At 38.1% G+C, this 17,093-nt stretch overlaps 1 long non-coding RNA gene across 1 annotated transcript; it reads left to right on the forward strand.

Moving 5' to 3' along the window:
- The first annotated feature begins 2,150 nt into the window (after positions 1-2,150).
- On the forward strand, positions 2,151-12,647 carry LOC140760593 (uncharacterized). Its single transcript, XR_012104411.1, has 3 exons — positions 2,151-2,302; positions 11,989-12,072; positions 12,164-12,647. It is a non-coding gene; the product is annotated as an uncharacterized lncRNA (long non-coding RNA).
- The last annotated feature ends 4,446 nt before the right edge of the window (positions 12,648-17,093 follow it).

The raw sequence follows: 17,093 nt of genomic DNA on the forward strand, positions 1-17,093 counted from the left end.
TGAGGTGCCATGATTATAAAAGATGATTTGTGAGAGAGATGAAGAAGAAGAGAGAAGAGAAGGAGAAAATGATTGTGGGGCTTTGAAGGCTTTTTGGTTGATGGTATCTCCAATGGCCAAGGTCGATGGAATTGTGGAGATGAGGAGAAGAGGGGGAGAAGAGGAGGGGAAGAGAAGATTTTTTTTAGGTTTTAGGTTTCAAGTATATTTTTGTTAGTATTATAAAATTTTAGTGACTAATTTTATTAATACAGTAACTTTCAACCCAAAGTTGCAGATAAGTAAAAAAAAGTGCAAGTAAATTACAAATAATCTCACATGGGTGAGATATTTTCAACAATCTATGTGTATACTTCAAAAAAAGAAGTTAAATGAAAGAACATGAAAGTAGTTATAATTTAGGGTCCAAGTATGTATATATACATACATACATACATACACGAGAAGCCTTTGCCCAATCTCTAAATCCAAAAGACCTCTATGTTCCTTAGAACTAGAAACCATCCTCCACTTATTTTTCTTCTATAGGGTTGTTCTTACCTTATGAGAGCCGTTGAGAGTTAATCTTGGTGTTAATCTTAATTTTTGGGATGAGTGGGTTAATAATTTTTGGCTCTTCAAAGATGACATTCAAAATACAAATACAAAGACCTAAGCCTTGGATGTAAGCCCTCGTTGCATTTACTCTATGGCAAATATAGAAATATTGTAATAAGGTGGTTTTTAAAAATGAGTGAGAAGATATTAAATAGGTTTGGTGGCGTTCGATGTTATTAACTGATGAATATTATTAAAACCTTTATGCTGGATCCACAAAAACCTTGAACCCTGGTTTCCTAGTTCACTAGGAGCCTCGTCCCCCAAATTGGATTAAAGTCAATTTGGATGGATCCTTTGTGGATTGGTCAGAGTTTGGGGGTGGCAGGGTTTGTGATTCGGCAGGCTACTTACTTGCCTATTTTTGCAGGGGTCAGATGTGAGAAGTATGGATCGGTTCTGATAGCTGAAGCTACTAAGTGATACATTTTAGTTAGGGTCTTTTCTTATTATATTAGTTTTTTATTTTTATTAAAATAAAATTTCTATAGGTCGTGTTCGAACGCAAAAGAGGTCGTGTTCAAATACCCTTACAAACGATTGCATCAGGTTTGCAAAAACAAAGAACGTAAAATGTGCATTCGAACGCGATCGGGCGCGTTAGAACGCTTGCATCGCGTTCGCATATACAGAGAACGCTTTTTGTGTGTTCAAATGTGATCGAGCGCGTTTGAATGTGATTGGCGGGAATCTTCTAGAATTAGGGTTAATAATTGTATTTTGGTTTGTTGGCTAGCCTCTATAAAGGTGTGGATGGTAGTCAAATTCATTATGCTATTGGATTATTGATTTCTTGTATTCTATCTTCTTTCTATTCTCTCTACCCTAATCTCCCTCCTCTCTCTTCACCAACCTACCACCTCTACTGTTGGTAAGAGTCCTCCCTATTTTTTGGGATTTCGACCACTTTTTCTCCTTCGTCTTTATCTCTTAAACAACATCAACTAACCACCCTCATTTCCATTATCATCCATAACCCTAACATCCACTCCATCCGTTACCACCACCATCATCTGCAATCAGGGAGTTACGAATCGATTCCATTTGGTTTCGTAATTTTCTGATTACAGGAGAATATTTGATGAATATTTTTCCTCGGTTGCACGAACTGTTTCCTGTAATAAATTTAGATCTTGAAGGAATCATTCTATAGACCTATCATTGATATTAGAGTCTATCAAATTGGTACTGTAATCTTATCATTGGTACTGTAACCTTATCACTGAGCTCTCTTATTTTTGAAAGATAATAATTTTACTGATATTTGTATAAAGTCCGACTCTCTTCTCTTAATCAATATTATAAGGGCATTTCTATAACCCCGTGGTCGGTGGAATCCATCAAAGATGATATCTTAGTCTTAACTAGTAATTATTATAATTGTGAAGTTAATCCTATCTTTTGCGAGACTAACTCCAACTGGGATGATGACTTTCTCAATTTTTTTTTTTTTTTTTGTAAGGTTGGCTATTTATAAAATTATCATGTTTTTATAAAAAAAAAATCTTAAAAAAAAATAATATCCAAAAGCCCTAAACCCACCTCGCCCGATCTCCACTTTCAAAATCCATACCTCTGACTCTCCGACGGCCACGCCAACGGCCACACCTCCACCGCTGCTCCAAGCCTCCGTGGGTGACCCCTCAAAGCCTCCACCGGCTACTCCTCCACCACTCCGACAGCTACTTCTTCAATAACATGAAAGGTACGCATCAAAATTATTGTCAGGGTTTAAGCTTGGTATACGGTAAATTTTCTCAGTACTAGAAGTCTAGAAATATTGTCATTTTTGCAATCTAGCCCAAGAGATAAGCCTTCTTTATAATTCTATCATCCTCTTTAGCTTTTGCATATTGACCCAACTTCTGCTCTTCTTTCTTGTACCCACTTGCATTTGTTCAAGTGAGACTAGTTCGAGTTCGTCGGCGTCGCGATGAGTGAGAGGGAGTTCCACACTTTTCTTAGCTTGTTCTTGTTTAACAATGTCAAGAAATCTTGATAGGAGAGGCTTGTAAAATTGCTGTTTGTTCTGAAATTGCCTTACAGTTTTTGGTTTTCTTCTCTTATCTCCACTTGCTCTGCTTCTGTGAACTGGAGCCTGATCTCTGTCTTGTTGACCTTTTGTCTGTCCTATGCCCATGAAACAATGTCAAGCTACCAATTTGAGCTCGAGCCAATCCAAGAGCCAAAATTATCCAGCTCCTTTCGATCTCTGAGCTGAGAAAAAAATGCCTATCGGGCCAAGCCAAGCTAGAGCTTGAGCTCGGCTCAGTCTACACCCCTAATGTTATATGCTATCTTTTGCTTTTTTTGCAAATATACATGTATATATTGCCATTAGAATATAAATATACATTTTTATTTTATTTATTTATTCTCCTTTCCTAGATGTATTTTAGCCTCTTTTTTTAGGAATTATAATATCCCTCTAAAGAATCGATATGCCAAAAACAGTCCCCCCAGATATGTACCGGTTATGGTTCCATACATGTGGGATACCTCCCAATACATATTCAGAGTATTCAGGAAAAAATTAATTTAAATATTGGATATGGGTAGGATACAGCCGGATACTCTCATGATATGTGGGATACATTTTTAAGTTTATTGGTTATACCTAGGCCACGCATCTTAGAGCCGCGAGGGTTCAACGACATGTGCGACATGAAGGAGGTTGAGAAATTTCTTTGGGACATAGAGTGGTACCTTAAGGTATTGCTACTTGAGGATGAGGGCGAGGAGGTCCAAACCGCATCCATGCATTTCACTGACAATGTCATGCTATGGCAGCATCGATGATCGGCGAAGATTGAGAAGGGTCTTTACCATATCGACTCTTGGGTGCACTTGAAGCGCAAGTTAAATGCACAATTTTACCTTAAAAATGTTAGAGTTCTTTGCCCGGAAGGACTTGCGGAGGCTAAAGTATAGCGGGACTCTTGCCAACTATGTCGAAGAGTTCACCCATTTGATACTGTCTATCTCAAATATATTGAAAGATGATCACGTGTTCTTCCTTGATGGATTGCAGCCATGGGCATACAAAGAGTTGGTGGCCAGAGGAGTTAATGACCTCAACGCCGCCATCTCCATTGCAGAAAATTTTTTTGAGTATGGGAGGAGAAGCGATCATGTTGCCAAGCCAAAATCGTTGACATTTGGCAATGGCAATAGCAATGGCAATGGCCATGATAATGGTAGCCAAGAAGTTCGTAAGGAAGGTACCAAGAAGACTTTCGAATGACAAAACCAAGGGTTGACATATCAGCCCTAAAATGCAAAGATTTCATGCTATGTTTGCGAAGATAACCATTGAGCACGCAATTTGTCAAATCGAAAAAAATTGCACGCTATCCGATTCACGTAGGAAGAGGACAACGATGATGACAATATGATTGGAGCTATTCAACTCATCAATGCCATTCAAATACAGACTTGGGATGATAAGCTCTTTAAGGAGAAGGGTCTAATGTACGTCAACATGAAGGTAAAAGGTGAAGCCACTCGAGTGATGATCGACATCGACGGAACCCACAACTTCATGCTACTCGTGGAGGCCAAACTACTTGGCCTCAAGTTAGAGAAGGAAAATAGCCAAGTGAAGGCTATAAACTCCTAGTCTTTGCTTAGTATTAGGCATAACTAATGTCGTCGAAATCCAGTTTAGCGCATGGAGGGGGTAGACTGACATAACAGTGACAAACCTTAATGACTTTCAACTCATCGTCGGTTTGAAGCTCCTTATTGCTGCTAAAATCATGTCGATGCCATATCTTGGAGCGGTGAGGATCTTGGATAAAGTTATGCCATATGTTGTGCGGAATAACAAATGCTAAGATACGCAAGACATCAATTGCAAGAAGCAACGACGGTGTAGTCATAAAGAACTATGAGCGCACGACTAGGGTAGTCATGCATTAGGCGGGGGATAATGTTACACCCTATTGAAATTTTGATCGAAATTAAAGTGCCATAGTAGTCCAAGAGTATTAGCGATGTAGTAGCAAAACCTAACTCAAAGGACATTGCGGTATTTAAGCCAAACTCAAGTTTATCTATTGCTGGACAAGTCTTAAGCTTATCCATTGCTGGATCAATAAGGGTAAAGGACCATACCTTTTCGATCTTATCCATTCCCTTCTAAATATCTAGGAAAGATATTTGTTAGGGTAACTTAGTAGCTTAGTTTTCTTGCTATATAAAGGCTTAAGCCCACTACTTGTAAGATATTTAAAGTTGAGTAAATAAAAAGAAGTGAGACTTTATCAAGATAGTTTTTCTCTAAGTATTAGTGAAGATTTTCTCTCTTTTTTACTTCTATATTGACTTTAGTTCAATGCTTACTTTATCTTGTGAAGAAGCTGAAGTGCTACGCGGATTTGCCAAAACGCTTAAAAACCATGGTTTCCAACCGATCGAAATCCCAGCCGATCGAAATCCAATCCGTTTCGGCCGATCCCGACCGAAACGGGTGGGAACGGGTCGGATTTGACCCGAGGGACATCAATAATTGATGTCCCCACCCCCACTACCTCTTTCCCTTTTCTCCCTCTCTTTTCGTTTTTTCTCTCTTTCTCTCTTTTCTTTCTTTCTCTCTTTCTCATGGGTCTCTTTCTCACCGGCGACTGAGTAGATCTCCGATGACCTCGACCTCCGGCGATGTTCTCCGACGAAGATTCGACGACCTCAATCTCCGGCGACCTTGGGTAAGTTTTTTTTTTTAAATTTTTTTTTCATTGTACTGCTGCACCTGCAGCAGGTGTTGCTGCGCACTTGCAGTAGCAGCACCAGCAGTGGTAGCAACACTTGGTGCTGCTACAGTTGATGTAGTTATGCAGTTATGTCTTATAAATTTTAAATTATTTCATATTTATTTTAATTTTTGTTTATGTGTTTTAGTTGCAGAGTTAAAATATCAATGGCTCAAAAAGAGTAGTCATATGATACCGACATCGGGTGGTAACATTATAGCACTATTGGGCAAGATAAAAGACGTGTTAAATGTAACTGGTGTGGAAATGAAATGAGTAGTGGTGTCAACCGTTTGAAAGAACATTTAGTTGAAAGACAAGAAAATATAGCAGCTTGTACTCAAGTGTCCTTGGAAGTTAGAAAGTAGATGTTGGTTTATTTAATTGGCAAAAAGAAGGATAAATAATCTGCACAACAAAGAGAGTTAATGGTTCGTGAATAATTGATGCATAATCCTGTACACATTGATGATGATAACGGTGAGCAAAGTGAGGAGGATGAGGAGAGACAAATGAAAAGAGTAATGAAAGAGAGTAGAAATATGCGAAAGAAGTAATGATATTATGCAGATATTTATATCATAGGAGTAATATATAAAAATTAAGAATATGAAACATAAAGATAAATCTTTAGGTGACTTTGAAAAATATGGCTCTTAGAAATACATTTTGGGATAATATTACAATTGCTACCGCAGTATTTGAGCATCTTGTCAAAGTATTAAAACTTGTAGACAGTGATGACAAGTCTGAAATGGGTTTCTTATATGATGGGTTTCTTATATGAGGCAATGGATATAACAAAAGAATCAATAAAAAGAATATGGGCCAAAGTTATAGGAAATGGTGGAAGATGATTGATTCTAGATGGAACAAACTACATAGAGATATACACACTGCCGGTAGGCATGCTTTTAAGTTTTATGTTTTAATTTATTAATTTACTTTTATTTATGAATATTTAAAAATTTGAATGCTTATAAATTTTAAATTTCTACAGAGTATTTTCTTAATCCAAGATTCCAATTTTCTAAAAATGTCAATAATAATAGTGAAGTCTTGTTAGATGTTAGGAAGGTAATCAGTAAGCTTGAGCTCAACAAATTATTTGCGATAAAAAAGTGAATTATGATTCAATTAAATAATTTTATTATTATTTGTTTTAAGTTTTAACTTTCAATATAAACAGTATGCAATAAGCTAATAATATATTTGTAATTTTAGATAGAGAGATAGATTAAGAACTAGGCAATTCAGTATTGCTAAAGTTGCTGTAGCTATATCTCATAATATTCTAGCTGAATGGTGGTCTATCTATAGATGGGAGGAGGTACTAAATTTGTCGCCAATAGCAAAGAAAATTTTAAGTCACACTGTGTTTCATCATAGTGTGAAAGAAATTGGACTACTTTCTCCTTAATCCACACAAAAACATGCAACCGATTGATAATGAAAAGATTGGAGAAGTTAATTTTTTGTCATTATAATATGAGATTGAGGAAGAGAAATTTAAGAAGAAAGATAGAAAATGAACAACTGATTGATTTAAATCATGTTTTTTTATTGAAGAAGACCCCTTGACTCCTTTGATCAGAGAAATAGAGGATGGGTTATTAGATGACAGAGATAACCCATGGTTAAATGAGATATTGGGAGAGACCACGACGAGGGCAGAGACTTGTATGAGTTGTTCAGCAGTGAGAGAAGACAAAGAAGGCAAGGCAAAACTCAATTCTTCAATAATCAATAATGACCTCTGGTTGTCATCCACATCCTTTTAGAGGCTAACCAAACAATTCAAAATTAACCCTAAACAATACAATTTCACCAACCGCGTTCGAACGCGCCCGACCGCGTTCGAACGCACCGAGTTCGCTCTTCTCTGGAATTGCGAACGCGATGCAGGCATTCGAACGCGCCTGTTTCCCACTTCTCTGGATTTGCGAACGCGATGCAGGTGTTCACAGTGCGATCGAATGCACAATGCACACTCACAACCCATTCACAACCCCGTTCACAACTGCGTTCGAATTTACTCCACCCGCGTTTGAACGTGACTTACAGAAAACTTATTTTAATAGAAATTAAACACTAAAACAAGAAATAAAGATACTCCTAAAGTGAATCCATGCTCGAGATGACATCGGTGAAGCCCGAATTGTATCAATCCACCACGCTTCCATACACCTTGTTCTCAAGGTGACTCGAGTCAAACTTGCTGTGTTCAGTGGATCATCTTTAGTCGAGCTTAGATACTTATACTCCTGGCCCAAGGGGGAACTTAGGTTCGTCTACATTGAGTCCACTTGGCCTCAGGTGGTCGAACCAATTGACTCAATGTTAGTTCAGCAATAAAAATTTGGTGCATCCGATTGAGCTCAGGAGGTTGAGTTAGATGTAGTTCGTGGATCCAGATTAGTTCCTCCTAGTGACTCGAGTTAAGTTCAACCAGCCGAACTAACTGTTGGTTGTGCTCAGAATCATTCTGCCCACTCCATGGATTAGGATCCATGTTAAATGTATCTTGGTATAAGCAAACTCGACTTAAGTCAAGTAGAGTGTTTTTGATCATGTCCCTTATTTGACTTAACTGAGTCCCCAAGTCCAGAGATGACTCATACTTGACTTGACCCCTTTGGCTCTTAGGTCCAACCCAGCTCATGTCTAGCAATTCAACTTAGTCAAGCCCAACAATGTAGCCTTCTTGAAATTCTAACTACTTAGGGTCTTCAAAAAAAATTTGAAATCCCTAATATTTCTCCAATAATTCCATCTTCATCAGCCATTGCTGAGTAGTGACCACCTTCGCAATTGCTCTGGCAGGGTTCTCGGTGGTGTGGTGGCGGTCGACGGCGAAGAAAGGCTGAAGTTGGCCCAAAAAATGAAATCTTCAGGTCCTTCTTCTCTGTCCCGTTGCAGCCACGACAAGGAGCCTCCAACCATCTGGAATACTAAAATAGTTGCTGGTGAGGTCCTCCTTGGGGTGGCAGCGGTTGACTGCTGTGGAAGGCTGAGGTTGACAAAAACAAAATATTCATCTCCTTCATTTAGTCGCAGCCATGGCAGGGAGCTTTCAGTCGTCTGGGTGAGAAAAGCAGCAGGCCACGAGGTCTTTACAGGGCCGTGAGCGGTCGGTGCTGCCATGGGTGGAAGATTACGGCCTTCTCCTTCGAGTTGTAGCTCGGCAGAGAGCTGCAACGTCATCTCCGGTGACGATGCTGTCGCGGTCGACCATCGATTGACCAAGGAGAATAGTGGAAGGTCGCTGGAGGCCATACGCGATTTCTTCCTGGTTGCCGACTCGTCGCGGTTGCAAAGGGAGGTGGTGTAAGGCAGCCCAAGTGCCGGAACTCGCAGTTCTGGATCATCTCCCTCACCACTAATGAGGATTCCTGATGAGGGATATCCAACGGCCATGTGTGGTCTTCCTCCATTTAACAGTGGTTCGCACGGTTGTCGACTCGTCGAAGTACTCCGTTTTGACGTTGAAAGAATCTGTCCAACTGTCGAGCTCGCCGGATGAAACTGCTGCCTTGAAGCTGGATTCTTCGTCGTTTCTGCAGGGATCGGGAAGGGTGCAGCCAGTCTCACGGTTTGTCAGCAAGGTCTCTGGTGCATGGGAAGATATGGAGGTTTCGAGGGCTGCTACGATGGTTGAGGATCCCATTGTAGCCGGTGGCAATTTGTTGTGGCTGACCATGGGTTGGGGTGTAGAAGCTCGATCTTGCTGGATAGTCGAACTCTCACCTATTTTTATGGGGAATGGGGAGGCCGTGGAGGATGTTGGGTATGTTACGGAGGGCTCCCCATGCTGCCTTATGATTACCATGCTTGTTGAAGGTTTCGGCCACGCCCGTATTTCCCGTATCATCTCCATCATCATTTGGTTGTTGATGGCCATTTGTTCGAAAAGAGACCCCAACCATCTTGAACACTAGGTTCTTCCGTATTCTGATTTGATCGGGTGGTTCCGTGGGTGGAAGTCTCTACGACCGTTTCTCCCTCTATTAGGAGAATCTCTTCTTCATCTCGCCGTGCAGCCATGGCTCTGGTTGTCGTCATAGGAAGTGTGTGTCCGAGGGATGGTGGCTCTGATACCAAGCTTGTTACGTTCTCCCCTTAGGCTAAGGTTTGATTTCTTCCAATTCTCTGATCTAGACTAGATCTGGTACGGAACTTTGAAATAAGATCCCGAAAGATTCCACTGTTGGATCGACGTGAAATTTAGATATGTTGTAGCCCTAGAAAAGAGCTTTCCAACAAATCAAGTTTCAGGCAAATCAGATATGGGGATCTCGAGATATCGTCTGATTAGCGGATGGAGGCACGAGATCCTAGGTGATGGTGGTTGGAGGCGGACCGGCGTTTGTGGGGTGACACTGGTGAAAAGTGGTGATGGAAAGGTTATGGTTGATGGAAGGGTTAGGGCGAGTGTTGAATAGATTGGAAGAAGAGGGAGGAGAGGGCCGCCCCTAAGGGTCTAGGGTGATTGGCCGATCGAGGGAGGTTAGAAGCGGCGTCGCCGGGGATTGAAAGAACGAGAGTGAAGAAGACGAAGAAGGCAAGGCAAAACTCAATTCTTCAATAATCAATAATAACCTCTGGTTGCCATCCACGTCCTTTTAGAGGCTAACCAAACAACTCAAAATTAATCCTAAACAATACAATTTTGCTGACCGTGTTCGAATGCACCGAGTTCGCTCTTCTCTGGAATTGCGAACACGATGCAGGTGTTCGAACGCGTGATCGAACGCGTCTGTTTTCCACTTCTCTGGATTTGCGAACACGATGCAGGCGTTCATAGTGCGTTCGAACGCACAATGCGCACTCTCACAATCCGTTCACAATCTCGTTCACAATCGCGTTCGAACTCACTCCACCCGCGTTCGAACGCGACTTACAGAAAACTTATTTTCATGGAAATTAAACACTAAAACAAGAAACAAAGACACTCCTAAAGTGAATCCATGCTTGAGACGACATCGGTGAAGTCCGAATCGTATCACCTGATAATACATATGATGGTGAGATCGGTCCATCTACATTTGTTGAGGGAAGTCAAAAAGGCATAAAGATTGAAGACAGAGAAACTGAGGATATATATACATATCAGCGACGTCGTCACGGGATGCATTTTGGTTCCTATGATTATGGTACATCGAGTATTTATTGTTTGAAGTCATCACAAGATCCATATGTTAGTTATTATCCTCAGTATCCTCAGTATTCTCAGGCATAAGATCCAAATGCTGGTTATTATCCTCCTTAAACGCAAGTTACACAATAAGATCCATACAATATGACTAGTATGATGGAATCACTTTTTGGAGCATCAGGTCCCAGACATCAATATTTGCAAACTTATGGTGATTATGATGATGAAAACTATAGAAATTTACGAGAACTAGCTCGATATTCATCAACATTTTAAATTTTGAGTAAGTTAATATATTTTTTAAGTTTTTAGACTTCATATGTGAGTAATTTTTGTTTTCTTATTTTTTATTTTTTTACATTTTTCTGCATTTTAAATAATATTTAGAATTTTATATAATTAAAAAATAGTTCGATCCGATACGAACAGCCGATACGGCCGATACGTATCATTTTTTAGGACGGCTGATACCGATCCCGATACTGGAAACCTTGTTAAAAACATTAAATTCGTGAGACATTGCTCTTTTGATAGAGCAGCATCCTTAAGGCAAGGAGCAGTCCACCCTGCTTTTCCTGAAATAAGAACCATAAATAAGTCTAGTTAAGATAGCTAAAGAGAATTCCTTGTAAACGAAGTCTCAAATTCCACATACCATGACAAAGAATAATTAGGCAACAGTGTTATAGTACATAGAACATTTTAAAAATAAAAATAAAATAATAAGCTCTAAACAAAAACCTTTATTGTGCAACCAAACCTTCACATCTTATATATCTAGAACAAACAAGTATTCCATGACCAAAACATGAAGCCTTAAGAGCAACGTGTCATGGACTTAATGTTTTTGAGCGTTTTGACAAATCCGCTGATACACTTAGTTAGGATCTTTTCTTATTGCATTAGGTGTTTATTTTCATTAAAATAAAATTTGTGTAGGTCCAGTCAAATTTCCCTACTCTTAGTGTGCTTGGTTGTAGCTGGCAACTATTGAGTTGGAGTGGAATTCTTTTATAGACTTAGCAGAGTAAGTAATAGAGAGATAAAGGAGGTAGATGGTTTTTAAGATAGGGTTTATAAATTAGATAGATGATAGGGTCTAAAAGACCAAATTAGAATGCAATCGAGCCTAACAAGCTTTTTTTCAATTGAGGGGTGGCTTCAAAAGTCCACAACCCCCTTAATTGCCCTCGGATCAAATCATCAATTGGATGATAAGATCCTGCAGCAACCTGGAAATCAGGTATTTTTTTTTTCCTACCGTCATATGCATGAAGCATCGAATTTAGACAAACTAGTATCTGGCCCTCTTGATTTTTTGATTCTCTTCATTCTGGTAAATTTTGTATGTTTTATTATAAAGTTTAGAACAAGGATGGATTTGCCTATGAAAAATATTTAGTTATCCAAATTGTTATGCTTTCTTACCTCATAACTTTCTGCAATGTCCACAACTTTTACATGATTGTAATTGTCCCTTCTTAGATTATTTTAACAATGTGAACCTTATACCAAAAGTGCAAGTTGGTACATGGTGATTTGAGTGAATACAGCATACTTTATTTTGAGGTGAGCTATTATCTTTATTTGTATATGAATTATTATCCTTCTTGCATGACAAGCAAATCTCATGTTTTACCTTCTCTTTGCTGCACTGCAGGGTCATTTATACATCATTGATGTTTCTCAATCAGTGGACCTTGATCCACCCATCTGCACTGGATTTCCTAAAGGAAGACTGCTTGCATGTTACTGCAAGTAGATTTTCTTGTCATGGTCACCAACTAAATTCTTGTTTACTTGAGTATCTCATAAACAACCGTCGACCCATGCTGCTTGCAGGATTTCTTTAGAAAACATGGGGTTGCTGTAACAACTGTGAAGAAGTTATTTGATTTTGTTATTGATCTGTCTATTGCTGATGAAGATGTCGATAATTATCTAGAAAAGGTAGCTATTTGGTACAATGCCAGGCTCAGATCTGCAGAAGAAGTGTTCTTTGGAGGATAAAACCGACACAAACACAGACACAGGACGATGAATCTTCTGCCTACACCGGTGAAGAAGATTCAGGCTACAAGGTTGAGCCCAAGCTGGATCCTGAAGAAAAAAGAGCAGCTCGGAAAGAGAATAAGAAGAAAGTACAGAACAAAAAAAAAAAAAAAAGGCTCCCAAGACGAAGATCCCCAAGGCTGAAAAGAAAAGGAGGAAAAAAACTGGCAAAAGCCAAATGTAAGAGGTAGCAGATTCCCTTTGTCTGCACACAAGGAAGATTTTGTAATGTTAAAACAAATTATAAGTAGGAATTGTTGCTTTATTCTTTGAGGCCCTTTATTTGAAGTTATTGTTAACTAGTGTTAGTCTGTCTCTCGTTAGTATCTGGGGCCTGCCTGCCTGCCTACCTGATGAGTGGGATCTGTAAAAACAAAAAGGAATAGTAATAGTAATAGTATTTCCCATAGTTAGATTCTATCCTGTAACTTGTACCAGAGCTTGCTTTTTGGATCATTCATTTAGTTAAAAGAAATTTGAGGTGCAGCCAATTGTAACAGGATTTAAGGGAGTTATGAATAATTATCAAGAATCGCATTAAGGTAAGATACAGATAATGTGGTAAAGATGGAATTATAAAGTAATTTGATGTACGCATATACCTGATGTCATTATGTTTTATATGGTGCATTGACGTTAACATACATTTATTTAGTTACCAATCAAATGCAATGGTTGCATCTATTTTATTTCTGTATCAAAATCGACAAATTTCAAATGCCATAACAAACTAAGATAACCACCACCAAAAGAGTGATTGCAGACAAGGAAGAACTTATAAATGTCGTAACAATACAAAAATTTATTAATATACGTCAAACTCAAAATAGCTGGCGATCTTTGGCACAATGCCAGGCTCGCTTAAAAGATGAATAATATCATACTGACATACAATTAAGAAGAAGGCCCGCGCACACACAGTTGATCCTCTGCCGGCAATCAAACGCCTATGAGATGAGCGTTTCAATAAAATGCTTAACAGATAATTATTATTCTGTATAATCTGAAACAAGTAAAACTGAAACGAAACACCGAAACAATTTGTTATTTACAATTACTGAAAGAAATATTGAAATAGAAACTGAAACACAAACACTGCTATAGATTTACCTGGGAAAAGCAAATTTTCATGTCAAGGTGTGGAATGAGTACAGAGAAGCAAAGCATATATAGCAACTCAACATTTAGATTCTGTTAAGGAGAAATCTATCTCAACCAGAGATATCTATGTCCACCATAAATCATCATAACTAGAAGAGCAGCTACTGTCAATTGTTGACACTAAGAGTCAACTAACCAAAGTTGACAACTTAAAAATAGAAGGCATGGCTAATGGTAGAAGACCACCTTCTAGTGGATTGACTCCAATAACAAACTATCATAACCACAATATTTGAAGCCAAATGAAGCAAATTTAGAAACTGCAACTGAAACCGGAAATAGAAACTGAAACACAAACGCTGCTGACGAAACCACATGTACACATATCGTCTAGAAAAAAAAAAAAGAGAAATGCTAGAAGTAAGTTTATAACATATAAACAAAAACCATATCTAAACTAAAAGAGTAAATTCACACATATGAGGCATGTCTACATATGCTCGCTGCTCCTTTGAAGTAATTGCCTCCTCTATAGCCTACTTCATAGTAGATGTAGCATGCTCTGGAACCTCCGTTGCTTGCTTCGCAGTAGATGTACATGCTCCGCAACCTCAGTAGCATGCTTTGAAACCTCAGTAGCATGCTCCATAGTAGATGTAGTCTGCGCCTTTTAAATCCCTCTCCCCCTCCCTTTCCATCTGGCTCTACCTCTGGCTCTACCTCTACCTCTACCTGAAGTAGATGGTATTGGAAGATGCACTGCAAGAGCTAGTACTAGCTGATGCTTTGTAGGAAGAGCTTGTAAACATCTCGACTCATCAACCATATGTAATGTGCTAATGCACATGTCAACAATCCCACGCATTGATGCTCGACCATCACTGTTACTCCACACAACAAGTGCATTTGAACTTCGACAGTGGATATTTGATAAAATATAAATTTATACCAAATATTTAGTAGTTAAAAAACTTCTACCATCCACTCCGGTAGCTTTGTGCCTCCATCCACAATCTACAAATCCACCAAAACTCAAGCTAATCTAATGATAGGATCCTAAGGTTATCTTAACCCTAACATTTCGTGGTAGATCTAGCTCTCACATTGGGAGACAAAACTAAAATTTATGGGTAAATTCGAAGTCGCACCAATTTTATGAGTTAGAATGTACCCTCGGATCATGACCCGAATGAGATCGTATCACATTTGGATCCAAGACTCTCTAGCTAAAGCTCTATCAAGTCTGCTCCAAACTCAAGCTCTCCCTGCTCGGTTGTTCCTCTAGATGAAAGGGACCCCAGATCAATGAAAGCATTGTAAGAAACAAAGAAGTAATTTTCATGTAGAGATTTTCAAATGGGCCACCTAATGGGATCTGACACCACTTGATAAGCTCTGATACCAAATTGCTATGATCTGGAACCAAAAGATCGACTACGGAACAATTTTTTAAGATTTAAATTTATTATAAGAATCAGTCTGCGCAACTGTGTAACAATATTCGTCAAATATTCTTCGGTAGTTAGAAAATTCCGAAACTAATTGGGTTGGATCTATAACTTCCTGATCTACAACTTTTGTATTTACACCCTTTCCAGATTAGAACTGTAGCAGGGACGAAAATACGGAATAACGTGGGTGATAGTGGTGGTGACGGGTGAAGTGGATGTTAAGGTTATGGATGGGTATAGAGATGAGGGTGGATTGTGGAAGTGATTAAAGGAAGTAGACGAAGAGAATGAAGTGGTCAAGATCCCAAATAAGAGGGGTGACTTGATAGATGAGGAAGATTAGAAGCTAGGAGAAAACTTACCAACGATAGAGGTGGAAGGATGGTGAAGAGGGAGGAGGGAAAAGTCTAGCGAGAGGATAGGAAGCAAGAAATTAATAATCTAATAGAATAATGAAGTTAGTTGCCTTCCACATATTTATAGAGGCTAGCCAACAAATCATAAAACAATATGAAACCTTAATTCTAAAGGATTCCCGTCGATCGCGTTCGAATGCGCCCGATCGCGTTCGAACGCAGTGCAAAAGCGATACAAGCATTCGAACGCACAATATGCGTTCTTTGTATTTGTGAATCTGATGCAGAAGTTCACAAGGGTGTTTGAACGCAACCTACAAAAATTTTATTTTAATGAAAATAAACACCTAATGCAATAAGAAAAGATCCTAACTAAGTGTATCACCACCATTTATATATTTGCAAGCATATGAATTGGGGCGTAAGCAAAAACAAAATTTATTTTCTATTTATATTCCACAAACTATAGGTACAATATAATCTTAAATTTCTTAGTTAATATTTTTGAGTTTTTCTTTCCCTTCTAAATGTGAAATATAGTCTGAGCATGCAGGGCTTCACTAGATAATATGATGAAAATATTATATATATATTAGAGTATCATAAATTTCAATGTTTAATTTGAGAGATTTTGTTGAAAATTTCTAGTGGAAATTTTTTAAATATAGGAAATTCATTAATTCCTTGATATATGAAGAATATATAATAAAATAAAATAAATTAATCCCACTTCAATTTGTTCTCTTATCATGTTTTCAAATTCCCTTAGAATTAGGACAATCGATTTGGTCAAATCTTTTCATATCAGGTTATATATTTGATAGAGCTATTTGAGGGCCTAAATGACCTCAAAACAAATTTGGATGAAAGATGACAATGATTCGTTTTGAATCAGTGCCGAATTGTAGATCTGTGCTACTATTTGGTGTTTTTTATATGAAATTCATACTATTCATAAAAATCTTTATACGATCCATCTTCATTTGAAAAAAGAAGAAGAAGAATTTTATATTTCGATGATAGGAGCTACATATCAAAGAGAGAATTTACTCTCCAAATCCAAGAAACATTTCGTAGATGATTTGGTTTTTTATATTTTTATTATTTTATTTTTTTGGACTACTTTATTTTGCAAAGTTAATATGTTAGTTTATATGTGTTTTCCATTTCTAATGTTTTGCTTATTTTATTTTACTTATATATTTATGTCTTAACTCTTCATTCTTTTTTTTTTCTTTTTTTAATTTTCTTATTAAAGGTGTCTACATCTCAATCCTCCCAAGGCATAAATTTATCATATCATTCTTCTTTGATCCCACTAGCTCAATCTGATCCTTATATTGTAAAGGATGAGAATGAAAATGATAATAACATGGTGATGCATACCAATACCAAAGAAGGGAGGATATTATATAAAAATGTTACAAAAATATTAGCTTGAGAAAGATTTGATAACGTCTTTCTTTCTCCTTCATCAAATGAGAATCGAAAGACTTGGCTGGGAGGAACATAAATTTTAAATTTATGATTTTATGCCAAGTTATATTGAGTGGGGTTTTAATCTCTTCAATGATGAACATGCTATGTTTAACTAAATTGGTATTTCTGGTGCTATTTTCTCCTCGTTTGA

This window comes from Typha angustifolia, chromosome 5 (assembly GCF_048772165.1).
Source record: "Typha angustifolia cultivar Huaian chromosome 5, ASM4877216v1, whole genome shotgun sequence".
Classification (NCBI taxonomy): Eukaryota; Viridiplantae; Streptophyta; class Magnoliopsida; order Poales; family Typhaceae; genus Typha; species Typha angustifolia.